General features: G+C 37.0%; 1 protein-coding gene across 5 annotated transcripts in view; it reads left to right on the forward strand.

The window, feature by feature from the left end:
- The window catches only part of RTL4 (retrotransposon Gag like 4), a 192117-nt gene that overhangs the window by 57048 nt on the left and 108111 nt on the right, over nucleotides 1-26958 (forward strand). The window contains exon 1 of one of the 5 annotated variants that reach the window (XM_074359158.1): nucleotides 10083-10186. The exons of the other annotated variants lie outside the window; for them this stretch is intronic. The gene's annotated coding sequence lies outside the window, so the exon portion shown is untranslated. Of the gene's footprint in view, nucleotides 1-10082; nucleotides 10187-26958 lie in introns of those variants that run through there. 5 annotated transcript variants of the gene reach the window in all.

The following is a 26958-nucleotide window of genomic DNA, read 5'->3' on the forward strand; positions in this document are numbered from 1 at the left end:
ATGTAAGTTCAAATTTCAGTTCCATCCTTTACTGGATATTTGCCTATCAAAGTTAACTATTTGAAACCTTCGTTTCCTTGTCTATTAAATGGGAATTATAACAGTACCTACCTCATCAGGTTACTATGAAGGTTAACTGAAATAATCTATATAATCCTTCATAGCACAATGTCTGATTGGCACATAGTAGAGACCTAAACATGTTAGCTATAATTATTATTAATGCTAATAAAGAAAATAAAATATGTCATAGTATTGAAAGACTTGACTTAACAGTAATAATGCAGTCATGTGCAGGAGATTCATAATTCTTAGAAGCAGACAGTTTTTTCAAGGTCTTTGACATGAGGTGTCAGAAAATTCTATAGCCTATAGAAGCCAGACAGGTGTCTGAATTTCTAAGTGAGAGAGGAGAACTGCATATAGGATAGTAGTTAAAAACATTGGTTTTGGACTCAGGGAGACAGTGGTTTAAGTTCCTGGCTCTGACTCATGCAGTGTGTAATGTTGGCCAAGTTCCTCTTTAATTCTAGACTTCAGCTTCCTCATCTGAAAAATGGGAATAATGATACTTCCCCATAGGGTTGTTAATATTAGGATTCAGTGAGGTAACACAGGTAAATTGCTTAGTGCCTTGTACTCAGTATGTGCTCAGTTCATTCATTGAACAAATGTTTGTTGAGCACTTACAGTGTGCTGAGCTTTGTGCTTAGGCACTGGGAATATATTGGTGAATGAGACAAACCAGGACCTTGCCCTAAGGAAAGTTTTCAGTAAATGAGAACTACCACTACTACTGCCAGTACTGCTATACAGGTATCCCTCACTATCTAGATATTCATTATAACAACTTAAAAAATGTTTATGCAAGACTCACTATTCAAATTGCAAACCCTCAGGTGAAAACATGTGAGTTGCATGAGAGTTCCATCCAGAGGACATAGAATGTACCCCTCTCTGGATAGGACAGCATCTTGAGTTCCAACTGATTAAAACCATTGTACATTGTCACTCTTATCTCTTCAGCCCTTCTCCTAAGAGGTTAGCCCTTAATGAGTCCCAGTATTTGCTTATTTCAAGTGCCCGGGGGGACTATTAACCAAAGTCTGTGTGGACCACATCTTGGTCTCTAATTTGTTATTTCTTTGTTTATTTGTATTACAGTACATGTTCTCTGCAGTTTAGAAAGGAAATATCATTTGTTTCTGAGATTGTAAATTATTGTATACCAAACATAAAAATACCTGTTGATGAGTTCCTTAAGTGTTAAGAATTAGATATTGACATTTTATATTCTATATGTTGTTAATAAACACTTCATGGATTCATGTATATCATTGTTTAAGAGTATTTTAGTAATATTTAAGAAAATTGGTTAAGGTTTTTGGATGAACTGGGGATATGTTTTCCCATTTAAAATAATGTAATATAGGATTCCATTTTATGTTAATTCATTATATAACATGTTTTTAGTGATGTTTTGTATTTCAGTATGCAGGGGGTGCCTGTACTATAACCACTACCACAATATTACTCCCACACACTATCTAGTGCTTGCGAATAATTGCTACCTACTAACTTCCATCAGCTACTACATTTACAGTCTTTACGGAAGCTGATGTTGCCATCTTTCTCTTTATTTGAGTATGATCATGTGGTTAGGGGTAGGGTCTAGTCCTCAAAGTAAAGGACCTGGACCTTGTTGACCTTGTGGCTGATGTCCAAGGAAAGCTGCCTAAGGATACAGTGCATGACTCCAGTCACATCTTTTTGTGGCTCTGGGGCCATGCCAGGAAGACAGAGATCCCCAGAGCCAAGAGTGTTGGTAGTGAAGAAGGATACTTCACATGGAAAGGTGGCCCAGATGACCTTCTCCAAGGCACCAGCCGCTGCCTTCTGGATGTGTGTGTGTGTGTCTAAGCATGTTGTCCCCTAGGGTATTGCAAAGACACGTGGTTATTTTGGCAGGTATTGATAAGCACCTGAATGGGCAGATGTAGAACGGAATGTTAGTTTTCTCACCAATTAAAAATATTCTAAAAGGACCTGTTCCTGGTGAAAGGACCAAGAGCATGTTCTCTCATCAAAGAAGTTTGGGGGAACACTGTATGCAATATCTCCTGGGGATGTGCTCAACATATAAAAGGCTCCAAGTAGTCCTGCAGTAAAGAAACCTGATGACTTTGCATACCAGAATTTTCCCACACTTTTTTTCTTGGCTCACAGAAATCTTTTCTGTGTGGCAGCCCACTGAACAGTATTCTACAACGTGCATTTTGAGAAACACTCTTGTAAATTGGTGTAGAATGAGGTATCATAAATGTTAATCAACTTCCTGACCCGCCCATTCTCCTTCTACTCCCTCCTGCCCCCTCTTTCCTTATGCTTCTCTCCTCCCACCCCACTCCTCCATCTCTCCTTCCCTAGCTCTCCTCTCTTCCCATCCACACTTATTGACACCTTCTTAAGAGATTTGACCATCACCAAAAGCATTTCAATAATCCCCTTTGCATTGAAACAATGCTGAGGGCTGTCAAAAGGTGAAAAAAAAAAATACCCTCTGTCCCTGCCCCTCAGGAGCTGTCAGTAGCTCATGGAGCTGGGCTGGGTGAATATGCAGATTCTTGGTAACATAAGTAATCCACATGCGAGCAAATGGCTAAACACATGGCATGTTCATGGAGCGGATGGGGAGTAATCCTAGTGAATTACAACTACACCTTTTTCAGTACCAACAACTTGCCAAACACAGCTCAGCTGGGAAAGAAGAAACACAATTGTTATTCCCTGTATAATATATGCCATTGTACAGCCAGTGCTGTACTCTCAGAGGGACATTGTGCAATTTTCAGATTCTGTCACGTGCTACCTCCCTTGGGAAGCTGCACAAGAGTTAGGAGGTTTGGTTTCTACTGCCAGCTCAGCCACAGACTTGCTGTGGGACCTTGAGCAAGCCACTTGGCCTCTCTGGGCCTCAGAGAAAATTTTATTAGATGACTTGAAGTGGCCTTTCCCTTCCTGGTCTGAAATTCTGTGATTGGTCTGATGGGATTGCTGCCCCTTGGTGGTGGCTTGGGGTGAGGTGATGTGGGAAATGCAGAGGAGATGCTTCCCCTCAGAACTTATTGTTGCTTTTCAAAAGCCCCTTGCCAAACATCACTTGGGAGAGGGGAGACTGACGGATTTGTAAGTGGGAGCCGATTGTGAGTGGGCATTTGTGTGTCCATCTCCATACCTCCCCCCCTCAAACTCCAGCATTGCTCTGCACAATCAATATTTGATTTTGAAGCACATTCGTTCAGATGCCATTTACATTCTGGGAGTAAGCTATGATGTGCTAGTCAAGAGAACAACGTGCGATCCTTACCTGGTACAGGAGATACCATGATCACAGAGAACAGCATGTGACAATCGAATAGCCATAGCAATTATTTATTGAGAATTTAGACATCACCAGGGCTCTAGGAGAAGAACTTAACCTGTATTACCTCACTTAAGCCTCACAACAATCCTGTAAGTCAGGTCAATTCTAATTATCCCCATTTTACAAGAAAGAAAACCAAGCTGTGGAAAGATTCCATGAGCTGCCAAGGCCACACAGGTGAGTGGAGGAGTCAACTTTCCAACCTAGTCAGGCTGATTCCAGAGCTCTTAACAGGCATGCTTTTATTTTAACTGAAAAAATTAGGTACCCTGGAAAGTAATCAGTTATGGAGAGGGGAGGGATGGAAGAAGGGAAATGGAACCCCTTGCCTCAGCTGAGTGAGCCCAGGGCTTCGTAAACACTCTCTGTCATATGCTGGCCTTATGAAGAAACATTGGATGCAGTGGAGACCCGGGTCTCCTTCCCCCACAACATTTAGCACTCTCTGCCACCTCTGTTGAAAACTGTTCTCTGGGAGGCTGATGGGAGCAAAGTGGAAGGGCTTCTGCAGTGGCCACATCACGAAGCTTGTCCCAGTGCTGTCTGTACAACGTGAATGGCCAACAGCTGACCCCTGAAAGATGAGGAGCTTGTCCTTGGCACTTCCTATCCTCCTTTCAGGGCCGCTGTCCCTCTCTGCTCGGCACCTGGTATAAACCTTGTGTGTGTATGTCACCTCTGGGATCCCAGGTCCTTTCGTGCTGGCACTCAGCCCATCAACCTGCCATTCTCAGTAGTTCCCCATGCTCCAGATCTTTCCATCCTAATTCCTCTGGTTAAAATCTCCAGATCCTGTTTCTGTCATTGACTAAGGAGATAATAGCAAATAGCTGACAGGATCTAACATTTATTAATCATTTTCTGTTTGGGTCTGTGCTTTCAGCATTTGCATGCCATATCTCATTTAATTTTTGCAATCCTGTGGGCAGGCGTTGTGTCCACTTGATAGTGGAAGTCACTCAAGTTCAGAGAGGTTCACTTGTCCCAGGTCAACCAGTCAGTAAGTGGTGGAGGAAGGCTCACATTAAGAACTTTGAAACACCAAAACCCATGCTTGCGGCCATGTCTATCAGTCCATATTACAGAAATACTATGTCAATAACCAGGATCCCCAGTCTGCCTGGTTGGATGTTGCTTTCCTATATAAGGAAGTAACTTCACAGCAAATTTTCTTTAGAGGGTTGCCTCACTGCAGATGATCCCTTCTCAATGTTTTTGGACTTTTGTACAGGTGCTACAGGATGTACATGATACGATTCCTCAGAATTTTTTTAAATGTCTTTCATTTTTCTCCATTCCTTCATTCAACTCATCTATTCCAAATTAACACCTTTTTCTAGTTGTCCTCAGAGTTTACGTTCACATGTGACCCTCACTGTGCCCTCACTTGGTTAATCCAAACTTTGAGTACTGCTAAGTTTTCTTAATCTTGCCCTGATATTCTTCCTGTTGCTCTTCCATCTTTTTTTTTTTCCTCTCTCAGCAAGAACTGCTTGGCATCTGCCCTTATAATTCTCTTACTGGCTTCTCTTCCATGTCACCACTCACTCACAGGTGGGACTCATTTGCTGTCATGCTAACCTTGCGAGGCAGGTAATACCATTTATATTGGCCCCATATGATAGATGAGAAACCTGAGGCTCAAATGGCATAAGTGACTCGCAAGGTTAATGAGTCAGTGTGCTGAACTATACTGTCCTCATCAGGAATACCTTAGAGTCAATATTGCCCAAACCCTAGGTGGAGTAAACCACTTGACATATTACAGAAAGGCAGAGAATTCAGGAGGATTCTAATAAACCAAAAATAAAACTTCCTCCAATTACTCAGTACCTTTCAGTTAAGGATGTTGCTTCCTGTAGAAATGCAGATGTTCCTGGACTATGCAAAGTGTGGGCAAGAGAGCCTTCCCAGCCTGTGCTTCTCAAATCGGCCTCAGGATCAGGGGGCACTCAAAGCAATGGGTTAAATAAGACACATCTTTCTGGAGTGTCAATTTTTACTCCTAAATTTCAGGGAAGGAAAGGTAGATAACTTTAGATTATTTAAACCATCATTTATATATGGAAACAAGCATTAGTACCTGTATTAGTGAGCCTGGGCTGCCATAAAAAATACCACAGACTGGATGGTGGCTTAAACAACAGAGTTTTATTTCTAATAGCTATGGAGGCTTAGAAGTCCGAGATCATTGTGCTGGCCAGTTTGATTCCCCAGTAAGGACCCTCTTTCAGGCTCACAGACGGGCACCTTTTCTCTGTCCTCACATAGCAGAGACAGGTAGCAAGCTCTCTTCTTCTAAGGGTCCTAATGCCATCATGAGGGCCCTACCCTCATGAACTCATCCAACCCCATATCCAAATACCACCACATTGTGGGTTAGGGCTTCAACTTATAGATTGCAGGGTTGTGGGGAGCACAATTGAGTCCATAGCAATATCTAATAGAAATAGATTGTGAGATTCATATATTTGTCTTTTGTTTTACAATAAAATAGGAGGCAGCAAAATAATTTCAGTCTTGCAACAAATCACTTTCGGTTATACCTCTGATGTCTTGGGGGATAGTCTTTCCTTCTCAGCCTAGGGGTGCTTGAGTAAAGTTTACAAAGCACTGTCAGGGTTGCATAAGCTGCACTGAAGAAGCCTTAAGCCCTGTGAAGCTGTTAGGAGTAGTTTATACCTGGATGTGAATGAAATATCTGAGAGGAAATTGTGGTGACCGTGTGTAGGAGTGGACGTGATAAGGCTGAGAACAGGAGAGCACTGAGGGAGAAGGGGAGGAGCTGAGAAGCTGGGGCCCTTGCAAATTCTCTTCCCCAGTTTCAGTTTGTGAAAAGTGAAACTACAAAGTGCATGTGGCCAGGATCACTGAGACTGTTTTTCTTTCCCCTCTGTATTCAATAAGCAGAGTCCAGTGAGCACACATTCCTTCCCTTACATCATGTAAGCCAGAGTTAAATGCAACTTAAACAGTACTCTCCACTCACTACTGTATTTCAGATTTCCTGAATTTTGCTTTAAAATCTTCCTTGTAGATGCCTGGCCTGCCCCCTCATGCTACTTCCTTGATTTGTCTAATTTTCACATTCACTTCCTTTCAGTCCCTTTACCCACTTTCTCTGCTTTCACAGACACCATCCCCTTTGGTACCCTGTGAACTTAGAAAGGCCCCTCGCTCACCTCAGAGTGTTTGCTCTGACTTTCCCCACCTAAAACACTGTTTCGTGTTCATTTCTTTCACTAAAAATAATTGACACTAGACAGATGGTATCCTATTCACAGCCAAGGCTACCTTAGTTCACTTGAATGAACTGCTTCCTTTATAAAGATCCATTCATTCCCTTGGCGATAGTATTAGCAACAGCAACAACAGCCACCATTTGTTGAGCACATGTGCTGTTACATTTATTTCCACACTTAATCATGCACACAACCGTGTGTGGCAGGTATTAGGGTTCTCATTTCAGAGTTGAGGAAACTGAGGCTCAGAGAGAAGAGACTTGCCCAAGGCTTTTGCTACAAATAGTCCCCTAGTCCAAAATATCTCTGCTGCTAACTTGGTACAGAGTCATTCCTTGGGTAGGTAATTTCAAATGTTTATATTCCTAGGATAGGTAACCCATTAGTCTCTTTCCAGGCAGCGAAGTGTGGTAATTGAAAGCATAGGTCATGGCATCGAACAGATTTGGGTTTGAATTATGGCTCTGCTGGTTGACTTTGGAAAAGTCACTTCATCTATTTTGATCTATTTCCTTATCTGTAAAATAGGGATAATAATTCCCATGTAACAGAGTTATTATAAGAACTATATGAGATGGTATCTGTAAAGTGCTAACAGAGAAAGTATTCAATAAATGACAGCTTGTCATTAAAAGTCTAAGATTCAGATTAGAAATGATGCAGATCCTGCCAAATAAGGAGCAGAGCTTGGGTTCCAGCTGTTGAAGTCAGTGTATTTTAGAGAAAACACCTCAGGTTTCCTGGGAGAACTTTGGGAAGATTTCACAGTTTAAGACTTTGTTCTTTCTCTTAAGGAATGAGGTGGTAGGTTTAGAAAACAACTTGATCTGGTTGAAGAGATCTTGCAGTATAATTTGAATAAAGCTCAATTCTGTCATGGCCCCATCTACCACAGTATTACAATCAAAGGGAGACAAGTCCCACATCCAAACTAATCAAAGAGCAGTTAAAATATTCACAGCAAACTCCTTCTAGAGTGCCAAAGACAGAGTACACTCATAAGGAACAGAAAGTTCTTCAGCATCCCCTTTGCCATTTCCTGTACTCTCAGTATTTTCCACACACCACAGCTGCCTCCAGGTCCCATTTCTCCTCAACTTTCTCTCCCTAAACTTTCTTGCAAATGGAGCCCAAGGAGATTCATCGTTCTCTCCTCCCCCATCCCTCTTCCCTAGATCAGCTCTTCATTTTGTAATTCCACTTACCTAGATTCTACATCAGAAAAGAGAGCTGAGAAAATGCACTGGATGGGCATGACACCTGCCAGGGAGTGTGAGTGTGTGTGGGGTAGGGGGAGTGTAGACTGGGAGGTAGATAGCAAACACTTAGCACTTAATGGCTTCTAATTTGGAGTAATTTCAGTCAATTGAAATTTTACACTTACTACTTAAGATATGGCTCCTCAGACTAAAAAGTTTCTTTTCTCTTTTGGATAGGAATTTAGCAGTTCATAGATGTAATATAGACCTTTGGGACTATTCTGATTGGTAGCTATTTATGTTTTTTAGAAAAGAATAGTTATATATATTTTAGTAAAGAAAAAATCTCAAAATACAGTTGTAGTGGTTGGGGAAGATAATAAGAGGGGCTTTGAGTGGTGACAAGTTTAGAAACCTCTGGTGTGTTACTTCCTACCATATACATGATCTCATTTAGTTCTCACAGCACCCTGTGAGATGCACACCATTATCTCCATTCTGCAGGTAAAGAAACTTGAGACTTATGGAAATGAAATATGTTGCCAATGTCACTTCGTTTCCAAGCGATGAAGTTGGGGTTTGGTCCCAGAGCAGCTGTATGACTCCAAAGTGACAAGAGGAATAAAGCAAAGTTGACCAAATAGTTCCTCCACCCCACCCCCACTTTCTCTCTCTCTCTCTCTTTCTCAGTCTTCTCCCCCGACCATAGAAAATGCATATCCTATCTGAGAGCAGTAGACTGATAATAGGCATGGTAATATGAAGGCCAAACCCAGTCATAGATCTTGAAGATGATATAAGTCTGGCAAGAATTAGAGGAAGAGGAGATTGATTAAGGTTCATAGGAACTAGCAAAGGTCACCCAATGACAAAGTCATAAAGATGGATTCTGCCATAACAATCATTTATGTAACCAGTACTCAGTGTAAGAAGTTAAACATTAACAATACATTTGAAGGCCCTGTGTAACCCTGATGCCATTTCAGGTATAAACACTGTACAGAATTTGTATTTTTTTAAAAGTAATTCTCCTCCTCCCGAAAGAAGATGGATGTCAGTGAGAAATCTGAGAATACCAAAGAGAAAGGGCAGGGAGGCTGACTAGGTAAGTATTCTCAGCATGGAATTAGAAAGGAAAGAGATACCAAAAGGAAAGTGGGCAAATTTTGAATGCCTTTCATACACCAAGCACTATAATATATATAAATAAAGCTTACACTATACTAATAGTTTATCTACATATTGCTTATATCACAACAATCCTGTGAGAAAGCTATATATTCATCATCATTTTATAGATTGGAATTCAATTCTCCAGACATATAAATAACAAGCACTGGCTAGTGTAAAGAAACTGAGATTCAGAGAGATTAGGTAACTTGTTACTTCATGGTACAGCCTTGAAACCAAGTCTAACTGCTGCTAAAACCCACTTTCCAACACCACATTGGGAAGTTAGACATCGAGAAAATAAGATAAAAGTGATCAAGCAAGTCCCAGCACTAGTTTTCTTAAAGTGATATACAACTCCCTGACACCATATGTAATCCTAGTGAGGGAGACTTTTTGGCCCTGGTTGGCAGGAGCTTATCTCCCTGTTTCCTTGGAGGCTAGGATAAGTACTCTGAAACAACAGAGATGTTGACACCTATAAAATGGGCAAAAGGGACAAAGAAGTGATAAGGAAGGTGATCTGGGTGAAGGGTATATGAAGGACTTTTGAGATTATTGTGTTAGTGAGAAATTGGTAGGCCACGTATGTTGGAAATTTAATGAGTTTTGACAACTAGACAGATTGTAAATATGAAAATACTTAAATAATACAGTTAGCTTAAAACTTTATGCTACTTCCACATCTGCTCTTTTATTGGAGCCTCACAAATCGTTCTTTTGTTTTCCTCATCGATATGCTCTTTATAAACAAAAGACATGATTGCTGAGGAACGTGTCCTACCAGCCCAGTGTTTCTCACACTCTCTTATACATTTTCAGGCCTTCCCAAGTTTTTCTCCTATTCCATGCACACTCCATTTCTGACCGAGCTCCTTAGTGATCTTGAAGGAGAGGCATCCCTGTTCCTTCTACCCTCCTTGTGCACCTCCAGGCTGTTAATTCCATGCCCCAAGATTCTGGGCTCTGCAGCTTTAAGAACATTCCTTTTTATTGTGAAACTTGGAAGTTCTGAGCTAATCATGGACTGTCATGGGCTGTAATAAACGTTTTCCTGTTGCCTGGAAAGTAAATATGGAGTGACAGCCCTTACAGCAAACCCTCCTGGGAGAAGCCAGCAGGAAAGCAGAAGACGCCTTCATTCTGTTGAGGTGAGAAAGCTCCAGAAGTTGGGGCAGGGATGGGGGCAGAGGTGATCAAGGCAGGGAGTTCTTCCTTCAGAAACCAAATGACAAGGATTTGAAAATGGAAATGGTAGAAAGTAGGTCCAGCAGGTTCCTTTGGCCTACGTATCTCTTCAGGGAGTGCCAAAGACAAGGTTGTTACTGGAGGGGCCAAGGTGGAGCAGTTTGATTCATAAGCGAAGCCCATGGTTACCCTGAGTGGTTCAGGGCCTCTCAAATTCTTCCACCAAAGTAACCTAAAGGCAGAACGAGTAGCCTTCCCCACCCTCCCCAGCCACTAACAAGACTGGGGACAAAGTCCAAAGCCAGTCTCAAGTAGAACATTTATTTGAAATCTGCTGTTTTCTTTAAAAAATTTTTATGAATCTGGCTCTCTAGCTATTGTTTATTTTAATTTTATTCCCCTTTAGCTTCCTTCCCCATTTTCTTCCTCAACATATGCAACCAGGCCCATGTGTTTTGGGGTACCTTTATTTGAATGTATTATTCCAAAATCTATTGTTTTATATGCATGCATTTTAATTTATGCAGATGGTAATTTATTATAGATCTCCTTTCAGACTTTACATTTTTAATCTCTCTCATTGTGTATGTAAGAGCCATGCATAGTCTTTGTGTACACCTAACCTGATGCTACACTGAGGCATTACGCTCCAGTGTGTATATCCACCACATCTCACCTGTCCATTTTCCCAGAGATGAACACTCAGATAGCTACTGACTCTCTACCTCCCCAGGCAGAGATGCAGGGAACATCTGTGTGCACATCCCCAAATGGAGCCATGTGAAAATGTATTTGGGGTATACACCAAGAAGAGAATTGCTGGCCCATCAAATATGTGTTTTATTCATTGGACTGAGTTGTGCCAGATTGCTCTCCAGAAGGGCTGCACCAGCTTTGACTCCCACCAGCAGTGGAGGAGAGTTTGTTCCTCTTTTTCCTCATCCTTTCCAACCCTTAGCAGTATCCAAATTTCTGATTTTTGTCAGCCTGAAAGGTGTAAAATGATAGTCCAGTGACTTTTTATTTGCATATTTCTGATTATGAACAATTCATGTTTATATTAAATGACCAATCCATAGTAAAGTTGACGCACCAAGAATCAAGAAGAGTCCAGTTAACCCTGTTGTTTCGAGTTCCCCTTACAAACCTGGATCTGCTCCCCAGGTTTGGCATATATCATTTGGGGGATTACAGTTACTAGCCATGTGATCTTGAGAAAGTTGCTTTCCTTCTCCAGATCTCCGTTTCCTCCACTGTAAAGGGACATTAGACTAGATAATCTCACAGAGCCCTTCCAGATCTAGTATTCTGTGATTCAAATGATGTCATCTTGAACCATCAAACACTACATTACCCCTTTTGTATTAAATGCTCCCTCAACCAAAAAAAAAAAAAATCCTTTCAGTTCATTTTTCTATGTAGTAGCAATTTACTCTCCACTAACAGTCCGCATCTTTCCCTCCCACTTCTCCCAGACAGGAAAGTAAACTGCCTCTTAACACTCTCTCGCTGGCATGTGAACAGAACGACACCAATTTGTTCCCGCTGTTCTTTAGTCTCCTGCACAGCATTTGCCCAAATTGCAGACCTATCAAACTTGGCTGCCCCCAGTCAGAACAAGGGGAAGATTAAGACGGGCTTGAGCTCAGCCACGTGCTGCTGCAAATATGAAATGCAAAGAGGGTTAATAATATGACATTATCATCTGACAATCACATGGTGTTCATCATTCTTGGCATGAAGTAAATGCTATGCACCCCTATTTTGCAAGGGGGTGAGGAGGAACAAGTAATTTCTAAGCCTTCCCTCATTCAGCCTTTAATGAAAGAAGATTTAAAAAAAAACCTAAACAAAGTCCCTTCAAAATTCAGTAATAAAATTTCACTAGTTTGAACCATGTGAAATTGAAATTTTTGTAGGTAAAGACAGTTAAATATCAGCAAATTCATATGGTTCAACCTAGTGGGTATGGCATAGTCAAAAAGTCTCTTAAAAACTCTAGAAGGGTCATTACCAATGCTTCTTCCAGCAACTCTCATTTACAAATACATTTTTGACTTGGGTTTCACTTTCCCCTGCCCCCAGGTTGCTTTCTGCCATGTATGCCAGAACCTATCATAATCTTTCTCAATCCTATATCTCAGAGCCTTGGAACTTGTTCTTCCTCTCTCTGGAACATTCTTCCCCTCAGGCCAGATGTCACCGCATCATAGAGGCCTTCCTTAACCACCTGATCCAATATAGAAGCCCCCGTCACTCCCTGTCGCCTATCCTTCTTTGTTTTTCTTCATCACACTTATCACCATCAGATTTGTACAATGTCTATGTTGTTCAACATCCACCTATCTAGAACAATCTCTGGCACGTAGTAGGTGTTCAGTATTTGTTGAATGAATGAGGAAATAATTTTCACAGTTGAAGAAGATGACATGTGCCTGTGTTCATTATGCCATCATCATTTTGGTGAGTGAAACAAAATATGTACGATTGAGTTATTATATAATATTAGTAATAATAATGTCAGATAACTTTTGTTAAGAGCTATTTTTTCCCTATTTAAGTACCTAGTCTCCGGCTTCTACTTATTCTTTATATGGCTTCTCATTTACCAGCTTCTCTAAGACACTTGAATTACATGGTGTACTCATTATAGATGATGGAATCTCAGCATCCCCCCCTCAACCCAATTCAGACAATGTTACCTTAATTAATCTTTATAAAAAGCTCACCTTTTAATATCTACAAAAGATACTTCTTTTTCAGAAACCTTCAAGCCCTGGGTTATTGATTACTGACAGCCAGATTTCATAACAACCTATAAATAGGGAACTGAATGAACTTAATACACCTATAATCAGCCCAAGAGCAAAAAATGAAAGGAGAGAGAGAGGGAAAGAACATTCTAAAGTCTTCTCGGTTCTTCTAAACGTCAGCACTATAGACCAACAATGAGATTTTCCTACTGCCGGAAAGAGCTACTGCAGGCTTGGACTGAGCTAGGCATGCCTCGGACCTTTGTGTAGGGCAGGGATCTAGAAGTCATGTTTTGCAGCCAGATCAAACTTTGCAGAATAATGGTTTGTTATAAGGATACCTGATCTTTGAATGTCTCTTCTGGCCCCACAAACAGTGAGAAATAGTGAAGGTCCTAGACGTTGTCGATTCTAGTTCTCTGCCCTCTTCCTACATGATGCAAGTACCTACTGTTGAGTCAGATAATGGCTTCCCTTCTTCCCTCTTTCCCTTGCTTTCTTTTATGTTTACTTTTCTCCTTCAATTGAAAGACGATTCAAAATTTCAACAGCATAGACAAAGTTAATAGGTATACTGAAGTAGCTGTACACTATGTCCTTTCCTGCATGTGTAGAACATTCTCTATGGTGATAGGTTAGGCAGCAAAACTTTAGAAAAAGCATTAAGTGATTTGCTTTTTGGGGAACAAAATGGTATCTTAGAGAGATAAAGAGCAGATGTGATTAATGGTGGAGGGAGAGAAAAAGAAATAGTGAGATGGTTAGAGGAGTAGAAGCTACCGGAAGCTGTTAGTTGGAATGTATCTGAAATTGGAGCTCAATGTAATTCCTGACTCTAACTATAGCTAATAAGCTTATGAATTATAAGCTTCAGTTTATGGCATCAAGCTCACATTAACACAATTTTCTTAAATTCCAGTTTCCTTATCCACCCCTCTAAAGTAGTATCAATGAAAATCAAATCTCACGTGTACTAGTCTCTAAATATTTCCAAGTATTTAATTGCATAGAAGAGTTTACCACTGTTTCTAAAACAGGGTGAGAATTAGTGGCATGAGTACAGCCCAGGAAAGATAATGATCATTAGAGTCATTAAACAGTAGAGGAAGACAGGTTGCTATCAAAACTACATCCACCTCATTGTCTAAGTCCAATGTCTTGGGTTTGTAAGACCTACTTTCAAGGAGCTATTAGATTCCATCTTTGCACCATGATGACCATTTGCTGGATAATATTTCCTAGGTTTATGGACTCACAAATTGAATAGGAAAGCTTCCTGAGATATAATGAAAAAAATTAAAATGTTTAGTGTGCTTTGCCACTCACCTGATACCTCTCAACCTCTTGCCTCCGTTATAGTATTTTTATTAAAATAGTAAAAGAAACTAACATTTACTGAATGTCTACAAAGAGAAAAGTATTGGGCTAACTACTTTTATTGTATGGCATCTTATGTAATTCTCCAGTAACCCTAGGGGATACTGTTTGGCCCATTTTTGAATGAGGAAACTCATGGACAGAGAGATTAGTAACTTGCTCAAAGGCAAACATGTAGGTAATACCAGAATTGAGAGTGAACCCAGCTCTTTTGAGTCTAAATCCCACATGTTGTCTTTCTTATGTACTCCCTTGCTAAGCAATATGTTTCAATAAGATTGAACATTTAAAAATATTATTTAAATGAATAAAAACTTTCAGCCACAATTAGAAAGTGGCATCATTAAGTTATCAATGACAATTTAATCCAACTATATTTTTTTCTTCCAGTTTAGACTATAATATTTCTTCCAACCCTTAATTTTATGGGCATATGCGGGACTCTGAGGGACTGCCAAGTAGTTTGAAATCTAAAGATCTTCAGAGTTTAGCTTTTTTTCACCTAATAGCTTTGTGGTATTTGCAGTGACTAGAGTCTAAATTTGCTAGGTGAGTTCTATATGAAGTTTCTTATTGTCTCTATAATCCCACCTAATCAAAATCATTCTTCCCCAACGAATTTCAGTATTATACATCAAAGTAAAATGACATAACATTTTCACTAACGACTTACCTGAAGTTAAGCTGTTTTCAGTTTTTTGTTGTAGAAGGTTTCTTAGAATGATTATATGTGTAATCCCATTTCCTACTACTAGAGTTTTATAGTCTTACATAACGTTTTCTTTTAATTTTTTTGTGATCTTTTCAGTTCACAAAGAAAAGCACACTTAGACGTTCATTTTCTGATTTGACCCTTAAGCCAGCTGTAGTAAACAGGTGATTTGTTAAAGGGAATAGTCAGGTCTCCTGATTCTCAGTCTCTTGTAATAGTTCTCTTATATATCAAAAAATGAAGACCCTATAGATAATGATAGCTAATGTGTGATGAGGATTTCCTATATGCTTGGCACTTTTTTCTTAGCAATTTATATGTGATACCTGATTTAATCCTCAAAACATTTATGTAAGGTAGGTACTTTCATCTTCTTTGTTTTATAGGTAACAGCTAAGACACAGAGTGGATAGGTATGAAATATGTGGGTGTTATTGGTCCTTAAACCTTGCCAGTATGATAGATTTAAAGCATTGCCTCATTTTTACTTTAATTTGCATTTCCCTGACTGTTAGTGAAAATTTTTGTCTTTATTCTTCTATGAATTAATTATTTATTACCTTTGCCCATTTTTCTATTGAGTTGTCATTTTTCTTCCAATTTAAAAGAGCTCTTTGTTTATGGATAGTAATCTTCTGTCTTTCATTAGTATTACACATTTTACTTTATGGTATTTTTGTTTATATTTTACTAATAGAAGTTTTTAATTTTAAATGATCAAATATGTCTATCCTTTGATCTAAATAGTTTAGCTTCCTTAGATTGCTCATATGCTCTCTAGGTTATAACATGTAGTACTCTTGATTTCTCACACAATTTGATTGCATTGTTGTTATTATTAATATTTTATTGAGATATAATTCACATACCATAAAATTATTTTAAACTGTACATATATAATGTTTTCAAAATTCATCCATATTGTAGCCTATAGCAGTAGTTCATTCCTTTTTATGACTGAATTAATAGTGCATTGCATGGATTTTAGTAATATATGTATACAAGTTTTTTCTGTAAACAAGTTTTTATTTTTCTTGGGTATTGCTGGGTCATATGGTAACTCTATGCTTAATGTTTTAAGGAATTGCAAAACTATTTTCCAAAGCAGCAGAATATGTATTATCACCCACCAACAGTGTTTAAGGGTTCCAGTTTCTTCACATCTTTGTCAATACTTGTTATTGTCTGTCTTTTTCATAGCACACCTAGTAGAAGTGAAGTGGTATCTTATTGTGATTTTGATTTCCATTTCTCTGATGACAAATGATGTTGAGCAACCTTTCATGTGTTTATTGGCCATTTCTATATCTTCTTTGGATAAATGTCTATTCAAATCCTTTGATCATTTTTAATTCTGCTATTTATCTTTTTATTATTGAGTTGTTTTTCCCCCACACATCAGCCCCTGGTAACCACTTTTCTTCTCTGTTCCTATGAGTTTAACTTTTTCTTTTTTTTAAGATTCTACATATAAGTGATACTATGCAGTATTTTTCTTTCTCTGGTTTATTTCATGTGGCATAATGCCCTCAAGATCCATCCACGTTGTCACAAATAGTAGGATTTCCTTCTTTCTCATGGCTGAATAATATACCATTATATATATATATATATATATATATATATATATATATATATATATATATATATATATATATATATACACACACACACACACACACATATACATACATACATACCGCATTTCTTTATTCATTCATCTGTTAATGGACACAGGTTATTTCCATATTTTGACTATTGTAAATAATGCTCCAATAAACATGGGGGTGCTGGTATCTCTTTGATAATCTTGTTTTCATTTCCTTTGAAAATATACCAAGAAGTGGGATTGCTGGATCTTATGGTAGTTCTATTTTTAGTTTCTTGAGAAACCTCCATATTGTTTTCCATAGTGACTGTACCAATTTGCATTCCCACCAATGATGTACAAGGATTTCCTTTTCTCCACATCCTCACCAGCAATTTTTATCTCTTGTCTTTTTGATGATAGCCATTCTAACAGGTATGAGGTAATATCTCATTGTGGTTTTGATTTGCATTTTCCTGATGACTAGTGATGTCGAGTACCTCTTCACATACCTAGTGGTCATCTGTATGTCTTCTTTTTATTACTGAGTTTTACGAGTTCTCTATGTATTCTATATACTAGAATTAAGATTCTAGGTATATGATTTGCAAATATTTTCTCCCATTCTGTAGGTTTTCTTTTTACTTCTTGATGGTATCCTTTGAAACTCAAAGTTTTAATTTTGATGAAGTCCAATTCATTTAGTTTTTATACTTTAGGTGTCATATCTAAGAAATTATTGCCAAATCCAAGGCGCAAAGATTTACACCTATGTTTCCTCCTAAAATTTTATCATTTCAGTGCTTGCATTAGGTCTTTGAATTATTTTCAGTTAATTCTAACTTCATTTTGCTACATGTGGATATTCAGTTGTCCCAGCAACATTTGTTGAAAAGACTAGTCTTTCTTCCACTGAGAAGTCTTAGTACCCATTCCAAAAATCAATTGATGATGAATGTTAAGGTTTATTTCTGGACTTATCAAATATATTCCATTCATTTTTAGATCTATCCTATATCAAACTACACAGTCTTTATCACTGTGGCTTTGCCATTTTATTTGTTTTATATATGGCTTTCAAATACAGCAGTAGCTTTATACTGAGTTCTCCAACTTTGTCCTTTTTCAAAATTGTTTTGGCTGTTCTGAGTCCTATATGAATTTAGGATCAGCTTGTCAATTTCTCCAAAAACAAACAAAAAATCTTTGGAAGGGATTGAATTAAATCTGTAGATAAATTTGGTAGTATTGCCATCTTATTAATATTATCTTCCAATCCATGAACATGGAATATCTTTCCATTCATTCATATCCTAAATTTCTTTCAACAATGTTTTGTAATTTTCAGTGTACAAATCTTGCACTTCTTTGGTTAAATTTATTACTAAATATTTTATTATCTTTGATACTGTTGTAAATGGAATTGTTTTCTTAATTTCATTTTTGGATTGTCTATTTCTAGTGTATTCAAAAACAACTTATTTTTGTGTGTTGATCTTATATCCTGCAATTTTACTGAACAAGTTATTAGTTTTAATATTATTTTTGTGGATTCCTTAGGATTTTCTACATACAAGATGATGTCATCTGAAAATAGAAATAATTTCACTTCTTCCTTTCCAATCTAGATATGTCTTATTTCTTTTATTTGTCTTATGATTCTGACTAGAACGTCTAGTACAATGTAGAATAGAAGTGAACATGAACATCCTTGGCTTAGTCCTGTTCTTAGAAGGAAAGTCTTCAGTTTTTCACCATTAAGTATGATGTAAGTAAGCTGTGGGTTTTTGTAGATGGCCTTTTTTTTTTTTTTTTAGGTTGAGGAAGTTCCCTTCTATTCCTAGTTTGTTGAGTGTTATTATCATGAAAAGATGTTGAATTTTTTTTCAAGTGTTTTGTGTGTGTGTGCCTTTTAAAATAATCATGTGAGATTATTTCTTTATTGTATTAACAAAGTATATTACGTTGATTGATTTTTATATGTTGGACCAATCTTTCATACCCAAGACAAATTCAGCTTGGTAATTATGTATCAGAGTAATACTGGCCTAATAGAATAAGTTAGGATGGGTTTTTTTTATGGTTTTTAAGAGCTTGTTTTAATTCTTTAAAACTTTGGTTGAGTTCAAAAGTGAAGCCATCAAGTCCTGAAATTACTATTTCAGTCTCTTTACTTGTTATTGGTATATGCAGATATTCCATTTTTTCTTTAGATGGTTTCCATAGTTTGTGTCTTTCTAGGAATTTGTTCACTTCATCTAGGTTATCTAATATTTTTAGATTGTCTAATATTTTGTAGATTTCCCTTATAATTCTTTCATTTCAGTAGAGTTGGTAGTAATGTCTTCTATTTCACTCCTGATTTGAGTAATCTGAATCTTCTCTCTTTTTGTCTTGGTCAGTCAAGCTAAAGGTTTTTCAATTTTTCATCTTTTCAAAGAACTGACTTTTGGTTTTGTTGATTATTACTGTTATTTTTCTATTCTCTATTTATTTTCCTTATGGTTTATTTATTATTAGTTTCTTTCTGCTCGCATTGAGTTTAATTTGCTCTTATTTTCCTAGTTTCATAAGGTGGAAGGTTAGGTTACTGATTTATGATCTTACTTTAAAAAAAATAGGCATCGACAGCTATAAATTTCCCTCTGAATACTCCTTTAGTTCATATTGAAAGTTTTGGTATGTTGTGTTTTCACTTTTGTTTATCTCAAATTAGCTTCTAATGTTTGTGATTTCTTTTGTTGTGTTCAGAAAATATACTTTATGATTTCAGTCCTTTAAAATTTATTGAGATTTGTTTCATAGCCTAACATTTGGTCTCTCTTGGAGAATATTCCATATGAACTTGAGAAGACTGAATTCTGCTGTTGTTAGGTAGAGTGTTCTATAGATGTCTGTTAGTTCAAGTTGATTTATTGTGTTGTTCAAATATTCTATTTCCTGTCTTCTGCCTAGTTGTTCTATCCATTATTGAAAGTAGGTTATTGAAATCTCCTACTAATTATTGCTCAATTGTTTATTTCTTCCTTCAGTTCTGTCAGTTTTTGCTTCATGAGTTTTGGTGTTTTGTTAAGTGCGTATATATTTATAATTGTTATGCTTTTTGATGGATTAATCCTGTTATCATTATAAAATATCTTTCTTTGTTTCTATAGTAAGAATTTTTGGCTTAAAGTCTATTTGTCTGATATTAGTATAGCCACTTTCCCTCTCTTTAATTACTGTTTTAATGGTATATGTTTTTCCATCCTTTCACTAGCAAAGTATTTATGTCCCAGAATCTAAAGTGTCTCTTGTGATATCATATAATTGAATCATATTTTTATCCATTCTCCTAGGTTCTGCCTCTAACCTGAGTGTTTAGTTCATTAACATTTGATGTAATTATTGCTAGCACAGGATTTACATTTGCCATTTTTTTTTTGTTTCCTGTATGGCATACCTTTTTGTTTTTATATTCCTCTATAAATACTTATTTTTGTGTTAAATACATATTTTCTAATATATTATTTTAATTCCCTTGTCATTTACTTTAGCATATTTTTGAGTTATTATCTTAGAGATTCCCCAGTTATCTTAATTTACAATAATTTTGTTTGGATTAATTTCAATTTAGTTTCAATTGTATGCAAAATCTTTTTGAATACTATTTTTATCAGATTTTAAAATTAAAGTGTTGCTGATATTATAAAATGGATTGGAGAGCCTCCCATTGTTTTCTATGGCCTGGAATAATTTACATTACATAGGAATATTTAATCTTTAAAGGTCATATAAAACTTGATTGTAACCCGTGTTTCCTGGATGGAGTTGTTTTAAATGGTAACACATTGACCTTTCCAATGTTCCTCTCTGATGATTGGTCTAGTCAAGTTTCTCACTTCTTTTTGTGTCAGTTTTGCAAGGTTTTCAATGTTGTATCATAGAGTTTCATTATTTCGCTTTTCATGAGTATGTTTATTTCTTATTTCTACACGTCTGTTTTGCCTCTCTCTTTCTGAAACTGCAGCATTAAAAATTCATTTCCACTACTCCTACCAAATGACTTTAGATTTACTTGCCCTTTCAATTTAAAAAAATCCATTTTTAGCTTTTATCTCTTCTGTTTTCTTAAACTTTATTTTGTTATTTTTCTAACTGTTTTGAAGATAAATACATTTATTTATTTTCTTTCTTCTTCTATGATGAAGCTATTTAATGCTACATATTTTTATCTGACTACAGTTTTCAGTGTCTTATAGATTTTAGTATATAGTATTCTCCTTTCCATGCCTTCTAGGGATTTTATAATTTCCTTTTATATCTAGGGTTATCTAGGAATATTTCTTAATTTAGTTTCCAAGTCATTATGATTTTTATGTCCAACTTCGATCCAAGGGTTATCTAGGAATGTTTCTTAATTTAGTTTCCAAGTCATTATGATTTTTATGTCCAACTTTTTATCTCTAATATTTTTTGGATTATGATCAAAGGCTTCAACCAGTAAAATCCTTATTTTTTCATTGTTTTATGGTTTTCCTTGTGGCCAAGCACCTGATTAATTTTGTTAATGTTCCATGGACATAACAAAGAACGTATGTTCTCTGTTTGAGGAATGTAGGTTTTTATATGTAGTCAGTCAGTCAAGTTTGATTGATTGTTTCCTTCTATTCCTTTATATTATTTTTTTCTCAACCAGTCTGATCTGAGAAGGTATATATGATCTCCAACTATAACTTCATTTTATAAAGTTTTCCGTTTTATTTCTAATAGTTATTATTTTATGTAGTTTTATACACACATGCATATGGTTTTTAACATTACTTTAACATCTCTCTAGCTCTGTTTCATGCATTAAATGTTACATTCACTTTGTCTGATATCATGATTGCCAGTTCGGCTTTTTCATTTTATCACTACCACCCCTACCACCATAACTCCTAGACTTTGCTTCCATTATTTAGTGGTTTTTGTTCCAAACTTGTGTTGCCCAGTATAGTAGCTACTAGCCACAAGCTGCATATGACTATGTTTAAATTTAACATAATAAAAATAAATCAAGATAAAAATTCAGTAACTCAGTTGTTACAGTCACATACCAAGTTCTAAATAGCCACACATGGCTGATGGCTAGTGTATTGAACAGAACATATGTGGACCATTTCTATTATCTCAGGAAGTTCTATTGGACAGCACTGCTCTAGACCAGGGATTGGCAAACTTTCTGTAAGGGACAAGATTGTAAACATGTTAGACTTGGCAGGCCTAGTGGTCTTTATTGCACTTTCCAGCTCTGCTTTTCATGTAAATCAGAAATAATACATAAATGAATGAGTATGACTGTGTTCCAAGAAAACTTTATGGATACTAAAAGTTTAATTTCCTATAATTTTCACGTTATGAAATAGTCTTATTTTGATATTTTTCAACATTTTAAGAATGTAAAAAAAAAACAGTCTTAGCTCACAGACCATACAGAAATAGATGGCAGGTCAGATTTGACCTGTAGGCTATAGTTTGCCAGCCACCACTCTAGTCTCTTAGAGAGTTTCTCTTAAAGTAGGACCCTTTTAGGTTGAGTCCTTATTAAACATTTTAAACACTCCCAGGCTGTTTATCCTAATGTATGTATACCAATTCATCTCTTAATGGTGACCATCTTCTGTTTCAATTTATTTACCAAGTTGGATAGATGGAAAATTATTCTTTTTCATTCCAGAAAGTGTTTTCTGCACTGCACTTGAACATCCTTCAGTGCTCTTATTTTTTATTTAGGTTTTCATCTGTCCCTTCCAGCAACTCTGTTTCACTGAGCATATATTCAGTTTGTTCCGCTTGATCTTCTTCTCTCTAGCTGCTGGGTACCCTGAGATGAGGTTGTTACTTTCCACTGTCATCTTTTTTGGGATTCCGGTAGGCAGCATGTCCTACGTATCAGCAGTCCTGCAGTGAATGCAAAGTGCCTCTATCTCTGTAAGCCAGGAAAAGAGAAGTAGGTAGAGAGTATGGAAGAGCCTCCTGAGGCACTTGGAGGAAGTCTCCTTGCTCTCTTGTTTTTCTCATACTCTCCTAGTCTCAGGAAAGAAGGAAAGACTTGGCTCACTTCTTCAGTTTCTTCTTGTGTTTTTAGGAGTCAGAATGACCTGGCAATCTCATGTAAGGCCAGTATCAACCCTCTCCACAATGATTCATAGCTCTGCAAAAATCAGGATCTAACAATTTGCAGTCTTCACCTCAGAGAATCCATGATACTGGTCTTCATACACTTATATAGTGGGCAGGGGAGGGAGAAAGTCCTGTATCAGTTTTCTCACTAGGACCTAAGAAGGCCCCAGGTCTTGCTTATACCCAGCCGCGCATGGTACACATTTTGCTCAGTGCCATATAGTATCCATTTTGCTCAGAAAAAACATATAGCTTGTAGTTAGGAACTGAGGGAAAAGGTGCTATATATTCAGTTCACCCTGTTCCCAGAATCTCCCTCTTCTAAAATTTAATTAAGCAGTTCAGTTGCTTATCAGAGTATATGTGTTTCATTATACACACAGTCACACACACTCTAAATGAAAATTTTCTTTGTCTCAAACACAATTTGAAGTAATTAAACTAAATATGGCTAACAGAAAGTCAATTTATATTGATAACATATCTGAAGATGAACTTATATGTTCTATGAAATATATTAGTTAACTTACCCTAATCCGTGTTCTACAAATTATCTGTTGATTTCATTAGTTAGTTTTTTAAATATTTATTTTATTTATTTATTATCATTATTTTTTTCATTTAATGGAGGTACTGGGGATCGAACCCATGACCTTGTGCATGCTAAGCATACACTCTACCACTGAGCTATACCCTCCTCTCTATTACTTAATTTTTTGAATATAATAAAATGTTAGTTCTTAGAAGTCATCTAGTCCAACCTTATTTCTTTGACAGGTGAAGACACTGATATCTGAAAAGTTTAAATGATTATGATGGAGCCAAGTATAGAAACTTCAATCCTATGGTTCTTATTGTAATGTCCTTTATATTATATCCCTCTGAGAATGAAGACTGTCTGGCTACTCAAGCTGAGTGGATGAGCCTCATATCATTTGAAAATTGAAGATTTGTCAATAGAGTGATCCTGGTAATGGCAGGGAAAGGTTAATAGGATTTTCTATGCTATTATCATTTTAAATTTTAAAGAATATAGCTCCTTCTTCCAAGATGTGTTTCCCATGTCATGATTGTAGTTAGTTAACTATAAATTAACACACACATATATATAAATCAACCTATATATATATATACATACATATATATATCTATATTTGAGGACCAATTTATGTATATGAGAGATAGTCTAGGAGATCTACAGGTATAAAATATGTAATATAACCACCAGGCAGCTGAATAATCACAGTGAGACAAAGGGATAAAATATTGATGGGGCCAATAAGCTGAATCTGTGCCCAGCTGGCCTTCCTCCAGGAAGCCATCTCTGATTTGCCTCCCCTGGAGGTAAACATTGAGATCTTCTGCTGTCACACATGGCTTATCACAGCCTCCATCAGCTGTGGGGGTGTGTATTCACCTTATCTTCCTGCCTCTTTAGGGAAAAGGCTGGTCATACATCCATACAGCCCCAGTGACAGGAACATAGAGGGTACTCAACAAATGTCTGTTAAATGAATAAATGAGATTCAATTCCTGCTCTTCCCTGGAAGCAGTTCCCACTTGTGGGCACACAGAAATTACTCAATAAACGTGTGTAATAGGAAAAGAAATACATGGCCTGGTTCTTATTTTAATAGAGCTTATATTCGAATTGAGAGTCAATGTTATGAAAGTAAACATATATCTAGTGTAAGACTCCATACTGTAAGTAACAAGATGCTAAGAGAGCTTGAAAGAGGGAAAGAGCTCTGTAAGTTGAAGACCTCAAAGGCTTCATGGAAGCAATAGATTTTGAAGTAATCCTCAAAGAAGAATATGATTCATAGCCAGGATAACTATCTAATTTGTTGTCCAAACCAGGAAACTTTGAGAGTGAAAGAAGGTACCTTTAATTGTTATATCAGGATAACAGGTTTAAACTGAGATTGTCTGAGGTAAATTTGGACAAATAATCTCCATATTAATAAAAGGAGAAAGCAGGGTTCAGGCCATTCTAAATGAAGGGGATGATTTAAAGGAAAAGACAAAGGTAAGGATGAGTGGGTATGTTCTGAATAAAAAAAAGATGGTTCATACGGGGTGCAAGTAAGAAAGAAAATTAAAAAGTGCCTTGAATGCTAGGCTAAAGAGCTTGATTTTACTCCATGAAAATAAGAACAATTTAAGCAAATGTGATTTTCAAAATATTTAACAGCCAGCATGTCATGGGCACTAACAATGGAAAGTAAAGCCATCACAGTGCATACCAGCTGAATATCAATTGTGCACTTAAGATTGGGGTACAGGAGAGTGACATGATGGAATTGGTGTCTTAGAAAAATGAATGTGACAGTGATGTGCAGGATCAATGAAGAAAAGAACAGGGACCAGCAAATGTGTTTTGTGAATGGCCAGGTGGTATACATTTTAGACTATATGGTCTCTGTTGCAACTATTGAACTCCACCATTGTAGTCTGAAATTAACGTTAGTTAATACGTAAGCAAGTAAGAGTGGCTGTGTGTGGATAAAACTTCATTTACAGAAACAGAGAACAGGATGGATTTGGCCTGTGGTCCATAATTTTCTAACCTCTGAACTACAGGTAGAGAAACTAGTTAAATAATAATTATAATATTTTAGGTCCTTAGCCTAGGCTAGGTTTGTAATAGACTCAAAATTTAAAATAAATACATATATGTACATAATATATCTCCCCAAAATATTAAATAGTTATAGTTGTCTGGATAATTTAGGTAAAGTCCATCTTTAGCAATCTGAAAGAGCCAAATAATTGAGGATAAGGTGTTTTTACCTGTATTATCCAGATCACTTCTCCCCTTTGCTTGTCCCTATTAACAGGTGCCTAACCTTCAGAAAGTATGTGCCTATGCACATACTAAAGGGATTGAATGAATAAAAACAACCAGTGAACTCATTCACTTAAACAGATGCCATATCCACACTTTAAAATTTTCACTAAACTGTATTATGAATCCAATGAAGATTTTGAAGAGATAGCGACAAACCAAATGAATAAATATGTTGAGGGATTATTAAGTACTAAGAATTAACCAGAGAAGGTAGATGAAATATCTGAGAAGCAATTGTACCTTTGGAACAAGGTCTCTGGGGGAATAGTAATGCAATCTTCTTAGGCAGGGACAAAAAACTTTTAAGACATTAGTAAAGGAGCAAATAAGAGCATTTTAAATAGCACTAAGTGAGCATTGTGTTATATGAATTGAAATAAAGAACACACTGACTTTTGAAATACTTGATGTGGGCAAATGGAGGTATTTAGAAAGCAGAAATAGGTATTATCAGTGCGATGTGACTGTGCCAAAAAAATGGAATTGTCCAGTGACAGTCAAATGTAGCTAATAGAGTTAGGGGTAGGAAGAAGGGATAACACAGTAGACTCTGGCAATAAAAGAAGTTTATTGATCACCTCTATCCAACCTGTATCTACTGGAAACCTAAAACTGTCCACTAAGAAGTTAGAATGTCAAATCCCCATCCAGTGGTTTAGTCAGTGGTCAAGAGAAAAGTTGAGAAAATGTCAAAGAAATTGTACCAGCATGGTACCAGAACTTCTGGTCAGTTTGGTCAGGTCCCTCAAATTGCTGGTCCTTTTGTGAGTGGGCCTAGGGGAGGAAATTGCAGTTTTTTGGTATTTGCTAAAATTTACCAGATTGATTGCATGGTCAGCAATTAAATTGTTAATGAAACCAATTTGGTAACTGGGTAATTTAGTGACCTATATAGACACACCCTATATTACTTGCCATTCTGACTGCATTGTTGAGAAGAGGAGAAGACTGGGAGAAATTAACATTAAAAAAATAGTTCCCTTATACCAGTTCCTTATGGGATACCAAATATTCTATCACCAACAGGGACAAAATAGATAAAAATGACTCACAGGTAGTTCACAGACTTCAAATGTAGAGGGTCAGATGAGTAATCTTAAAACTGAAAAGGGAGGGAAATGGAGGAGTACAAGGAAGGATGACAGCAAACTTTTGATACAATTCTTGGCACAATCTCTGACTAAGTAATGTTTCTCTTCCTGTACCTCCTTACTCCCTCCTGGCCTTGTTAGGTGACAGGCTGATCCATTAAATGACATGGTGCCAGTGACTAATAATAGCTTTAATGTACTCCTTCTCCAGAGGGTGTT

Source organism: Camelus bactrianus, chromosome X (genome assembly GCF_048773025.1).
Source record: "Camelus bactrianus isolate YW-2024 breed Bactrian camel chromosome X, ASM4877302v1, whole genome shotgun sequence".
Taxonomy (NCBI): Eukaryota; Metazoa; Chordata; class Mammalia; order Artiodactyla; family Camelidae; genus Camelus; species Camelus bactrianus.